The sequence below is a fragment of the Otolemur garnettii genome, unplaced genomic scaffold (genome assembly GCF_000181295.1).
Source record: "Otolemur garnettii isolate 467f Iridium unplaced genomic scaffold, OtoGar3 scaffold00042, whole genome shotgun sequence".
NCBI lineage: Eukaryota > Metazoa > Chordata > Mammalia > Primates > Galagidae > Otolemur > Otolemur garnettii.
The window spans coordinates 2143083-2149763 of NW_003852437.1; positions in this window are offsets into that span (position 1 = coordinate 2143083).

Here is a 6681-nt window from a genome sequence, read left to right on the forward strand (position 1 = left end):
AGACCTAGGCGAAGCCCTGTAGGGGCTGGGTGTGGCCTCAGCGCTAGGTCACCTAGGCTGCCTTTTCCGGAGCCCGATTGCGGGTCGCAGACACTGGTAGGTGGCGAAGTGCCCAACCCTCCCCGCCCCGCGCGCTCGCCGCCTCTGCCTAGCCAACGCGGACTCACAGCGCCCCCTCGCGTCCGTGTGGGCAAATTTTAAGGCGTTGTCCACGTCCCCCAAACTCTTTTATTCAGAAGAAAGTGAGGTTTATGGTTTTGTATTGGTTCCCAGCCCCAGTTTAAAGTACACATGTTTACGTCACGTTCATCTTTGTATCCCAACACTCTTTCACAAAGACCTTTGGTTTTTAAAAGGAAAATATTCCAGCGATTTGAATGTTGCTGCTAAGAAGTATCAGCTAATATTTATTGGGAAAATTACTATATGCCAGGCATCTATCCCTGTCTCTTTAATACATGGTTAAGTACTATTCATCATTCTGTAGGGAAGAAATTGGGGCACTGAAACTACTTTTCCTAAAATGTCGCGGTTTACAATGGAGCTAGGAGTTATTTACAACTCTGGAGGTAAATTCAGCACCAGCCTTCAAAATACTAACCAGTTAACCATTGCATTCTCCCACTTGTGCTGTGTGACATGCAGGAAAAATTGGGGCTGATTGTAAGAGATGAGTCCTTTTAAGACTGGAAAACTTAAAAGCCCAGACTTTTATTGTTGTGTTTTTTTCTTTCCCAAATTACGTGAAAAGTCCACCAATACCATACAAAAGTTCCTTGCCTTCTTACATTCGGCCTTTTCACCGCTGGGGACTTAAAGAGGCTCGTCTTGTCTCATTAGTCCTCAGCGAGGGGCACGAGCATTTTGATTTCCATCGTATAATTAGGGGAGCTGGTTTAGGGGAAGATGAATGACTCGCCCAAGGTCATGCTTTGAATTAAGACAGAGACAAGAACAAACCTACCTTGTCTAAGTGCCTCCCTGACTGGCAGCTGTGATTCTCCTTGATTTATGTGCAAAGCACTATCCAATTAGGAAATTAAGCGTCTAGGTGCTCTGTTGGGATGGAAAGCCTTTTACAAATTGTTTGTTAATCACTCATAAAGGCTGCATAAAACCTACTCACGTTTGACCTCAAGGGGAAAGCTGCTGTGTGGAGACGTCACTAGTGTGGGTTCCCCCACCGTGGTTTCCTTCTTCTCTTGCACACTTCTCCCGCCCTTGTTCACTTCTTCTTCCTGTGAACCCTGAGGCTTGTATCTTTCTGCTATTTGCCTTAGCTATGGAGTCTCTTACCTCTACTGCATGTAAGCTCAAGGGCAGGAAGTTCCTCAGCCTAAATACGTCTGCCTCCTATAGAGGCCCTTGTCTATGGTGCAAAATAAAACTGGCAGGAACAATGATTGGCTAATTGCGTGATTTGGAGCGAGCCTTTTAGAGCTAGAAAAAGACCCTGTGAGATCATCTCCAGTGTTCAAACTTGCATGGAGGAAGTCCAGGCCAAGAAAGGTCAGGTTTCTTACCTAAGGACACATTGTGAGAGAACTGGGACAAGAACCCAGATCTGCTTCTTCATCTTGCTCTTTGCAATATTGTGTTACTTCATTCTGCTGTGAGCTCCTGGCTACTGTCAAAATCATTCCTTTCCTCATCAAATGTCTATCACAGAGGTAGTTCAGGGCTAGGTGCTGAAGCAAAAATAGAAGAGGTGTTTGTTTGTTTTTCCATTAATTGGAACTGAAAAGATTTCAGCACTTCAATATATAGAGAACATATATGATAGTTCATGAATTGTGAAGATTGCAAAGATACAAAAGAAGTGCGTTCTTCTCTTTAATAGTACCAAAATTCTGTGAATCATCGTATTAGCCAAAACTTGAAATTAAACTATAGTTGACATCCAGACAAATTTTTGAATTAAAAGAAAACCAGTAGCAACTATGCGCCTAGTCACAGCTTTAGAAGATCACATTCATTTATTCAGCATACATTGTCAAATACCTACATTTTACAACTTATTTTTGAGCTATATTGCTTTATTGAAGCTTTTTCCTTCTATAAAAATGTTCAAAATATTTATCATGCTGATTATTATTTAATAGATTTGGGGCCAGACTTTGTTTTGCAGAGTGGACTCCTTGCCTAAAGAAAATCAATGAGAACATAGATTATAAAGAAAGTTTCTTTCTGGGCACTATTTTAGAACTGCTTAGCCATGGTAAACACTATGGCAAAATGCCTGTTGATACTCTCAGTTTCATTAATTAATGATAATTATATTCAGATTTTAAATTCCAAATACCAAAAAACAGCTTTTCTCCTTTGCTCAGTGACTCGATTTAAGGATAGAGAGTAAAAAATAATTTGCTATGAAATGTTCTTGGTGCCACATGAGGGTTCGTATTTCTTTAGAAGGTAAATGTTCGCACCTAGTATATGTAAAAATTAAATTCCATTAACGTCTATTAAACGTCAGTCCCCAGGGGGTCTGGCCTTGTAAAAGTCAAAGATACACAATATTAACCTTAAAATGCAGACTATGTCTTGCCTCTGCTTAAACTATGAGCTAAAAGGCCTCTAGCAGGAATGGCTGCCATAGGGAGAAATGAGCATAATGGGCTTGAGTGATGTAACAGGCAATCTGTTCTGCAGTGGCTGGGAGAGAGGCACTGGGTTGGCAACTTAATTGAGGGCAGGCTGGGTGGGGGTGTCTGTTAATATGTCTGGGCTGTATACATTAGACTCGTGTGTGACAACACATACAGGAAAGAAGGAAAGACAAGGAACAGTGGGGAGTAACAGCAGGATTCCATTAGATTATTCATCGCTGTTATAACAGGCCTTTCTTTCTTTAAGGAAGGAACAAAGGGGGAAAAAATTCCTGTTCAAGGAGTCGTAGACTCAGAGGTCACTAACAGAAAGAGAGCCAAGCGAGAGACTGGATTAGTGATAGAAAATAAAATGAAATTCACGTTAAAGACGTCTTATTCTCTCATCTCCCGTAATCCCTCAAAAGTTTTGTATTTTAAAATGTACTCAGGAAGAGGAGGAAAGGATTGATCCAATATCTCCTGAAACAAAATTGATAGATGCAGTAGATACTGACAGGCAGCTCTTAGGAGGACTTTCTTTTTTTATTCATTCTAAGTCAGCACGTTGGCTTAGCACCTAAACATTTGGTTATGTAACTTTATGAAGCAAAATTCTAGTGATAAATGCTATTCCAGACAAGTGCAAGTTATTTATATAAGCACAACAAGGAATTGATCAATTTATGACTAGTTGTTTAAATTCCACAAACAACAGCTGTTCCCCTCTGGCAGTTTCTTCCCATTTAGGAGTTAGGATAGTGATTCCATGCGGTCTGTTTTCTAAGACCTACTTTACCTCTGACTGAGAGGTCATGGGTCTCTCTTTAGGCAAACTAGTTAGTGTATTTGCTTTTAAATCTTTAGTCCATCTTATCTGGTTTACAGTTGCTACTGAGATATATAGTTTATTATTTTGACACCTTAACTTGTGGGAACCTATGATTTAGAGATCTTATAGACACCTATGATCTTTTTCCATGTTTGAAATACTAGACTCCATTTGTAGACATATAAAGACAAGACCTGAGTGGCACATTACATCAGCAAAGTTCCTAGAAGTATGGATGATAAATCCAGATAGGACATATTTTGTATATGTTTCCAAAACGTTTGAGCTGAACAGTTTCATCAAAGCCAAATTTCAGACTCTTCTTGGGGTCATCCAGCTGTCTTGTCTGAGTGAACCCAGAGGCCCACAGCTTGGACCAGGGCCAGGTCTTGGTGACATGTTCTCAGCCAGGAGGCTGTGACCTCAGAGAACTTCCTGGGATCATGGGTAAGAAGAAAGGGTTTTCAAGGAACTTCCTAGAAAAACAGTATAGATATATAGTTGTTATACTTTACAACAGGATCAATTCCACATGTATCAGAAATTTGAAGGTTGACATAAAGCAGTTTACTTAATTAAAAGAAAACATGAGTATTATTCCTCTGTAATCTGGGATTAGGGAAAACTTTTCTAATTTTGAAAGCAGTGGTAAAAAAGATCTTGACACTTTTGATCACATAAATCTGATAAACCTTTGCATGGGAGAAAAAGCTCTATTAGTAAAATAAAAAGACAAATGATATCTTGACCTTGTTGGAAAAGTGTTCCAACTTTACAGAGCCATCAGAGTTTGATATAGCTACTACTGAAAGAGCACCTAAAAATAAAGAAGAAAAAAGGCAACAGGCCTGTGGAAAAATGAGTTTCCAGGAAAAAAAAATACATCTTCCTTTAAATTGATTCTCTACTTCCCTTAAGGATATTAAGAAAAGTGCACATTCAAACTATACTAAGAGATCATTTCCTACCTATCAGATGAGCAAAAATCTTAAAGTTTAGCAACAAAGTTTGTGGGAAAAACTGAAGAGAAACAGGTGTTTTTATAGATTGAGGGCAAAAATAATGATGAAATGGTACATTACCTCCATTGATCAGACTTAGGAAAATAGAATTCATATTATTTAATTTAATAGAAACAATTTTTACCCAAGTATTAAAGAATCTAAAAGGAAACCCTGAGATATCCCACATGAAGTAACTTCAGGGAGTAGCTATTATCCTTAAAGATTGGGGGAACACAGGAAAAGGGTGGGATTGTTAGAATATAGAAACTATATAGGAGGAGGAGCCCTGCTGAGCTGGGACCCAGAATTCCCGGAAGGGAGCGCTGCCTGGGCAGATAGAAGAAGGGACTCCATGGAGCTGCGATCAGACCTGAGGAAGGGAGCTGGGCCTGCAGGAACCTCAGGAGCCCTGCAGAGCCAAGACTCAGATTTGAAATGTGTGCAGAGTCCTAGCTCCAGACTCTTAAAGTGGAGGGTAAAATAGTAAATACAGAAATGAGAAAAAAAAAATCAAAAGAACTGGATAACCAGCACAAAGCCTAAGGAGGGGGATTTGGCAATATCCAACAAATTTCCAGGGCATTTTCCCTTGGATTTCGCAATCCCAGGTCTAGAACTCTATCCCAAAGAGCAAAATTTAAAAGATAAATGTGTGCACAAGACTATGCATCACAGCACTCTTTGTCATAATTAAATTTTGGAGCCAATCCTCATATCCATCAGTAAGGGACTGATGGAGTAGGCTATGGTACATCAACTCAGTGAAGTACTTGACTACTGTTAAAGGGATGGAAGGCTGTGTCTGGCGGGAAGGAAGTGATGTATCACTGCAGTTGAGCCTTGAACGACATGAGTTTGGCCTGCTTGGATCTACTTATACATGGATTTTCTTTCCCCTCTGCCACTCCTGAAACAGCGAGACCCACCCCTCTTCTTCTTCCTCCTTGGCCTATAAGCTTGAAGGATAAGGACCTTTATGATGATTCACTTCTACTTCATAAATAGTACATAATATTTTCCTTTTAATCTTCTTGATATTTTCTATTCTCTAGCTTACTTTATTATAATGCAGTATATAAGACATACAAAAATATATTAACTGAATGTTTATGTTATCAGTAAAGCTATTGGTAAACAGTAGGCTATTGGTAGTTAGATTTCTGGGTACTCAGAAGGTATACTCAGGTTTTCAACTGCATCGAGGTTTGGTACCCCTAACTCCCTTGTTGTTCAAGGGTCAAGTGTATTTGGGGGAGGAAAAACAAGATGGAAAAAAGTATATATTCATATTAATATAAAATGAAGGAGATATGAATATGTATCTTAATGTTAATATTAAAATGTAAGGATAAGCATGTAATTTGAGAAATGGTTACCTAAAGAAGGATGGAAAGAATAGAGTAGAAGGGACGGGGATAGGACCTAGACATCTTTGAATACATTTTATTTTGTAGCTTTCACTGTGGAACAGGGAAAATATTTTACATAATCATAAGACAAAATGAAATTTTATAAAGCAAGCTCCAGAATTAGGAATAAAATGCAGCAAAGGAACCTGTTTGTTTTTGTAGTAGCATAACCACACTGAAAGGAAGTATTCTGAGAGACTTTAAAAAACATAATAATTTGACCACACATGCCTGATAGAATTACCCTATGGAAAAAAAGGACAGCAGTTGAAGCACTTACTGCTTTCACTAATGAGACTGTGGGTGGTCGTATTAGAATTATTCTACTGTGGTTGCTATGGATATAATATGGTATAAGTAAAGTGAATAATTGTTAGTGTTGTTGAGATCCCAGATTTTTGGCTTCAGTGAAAGGAGATACCACATATAAGCTCAATGGGCTTAAATAAAAACTCTGTAATCTTAAATTTTAATTTAAAATATCAGTAAGAACTCATGATATATTTTTATCTTTTAGAAAAACCCATCATTTCTAGTTCTGAGCAAAGATTTAGAAGCAATGATTGGCCCTGGAGTAATGGGAACTCTAGCACCCAAACTGTGTTCCCTCATGCCATTTCCCACTAAATGGAACTAGGGATCCTTAAAAAAGTGCCTAATTTTAGGTTTGCAACCCTGTTTGTAGACAATAACAGGAAATGAACAAGATGAGCCTTAAAATTTTTAATATTGAAAAGCAAGATATCAAAGATGGCCGGGACCATGGCAGAAGGCCTCAGCAGACAACCTGAATGAGCTCCCATCAGATACAGATGGGATAATTTGAGCCTTACCCATGGGGACAGTAC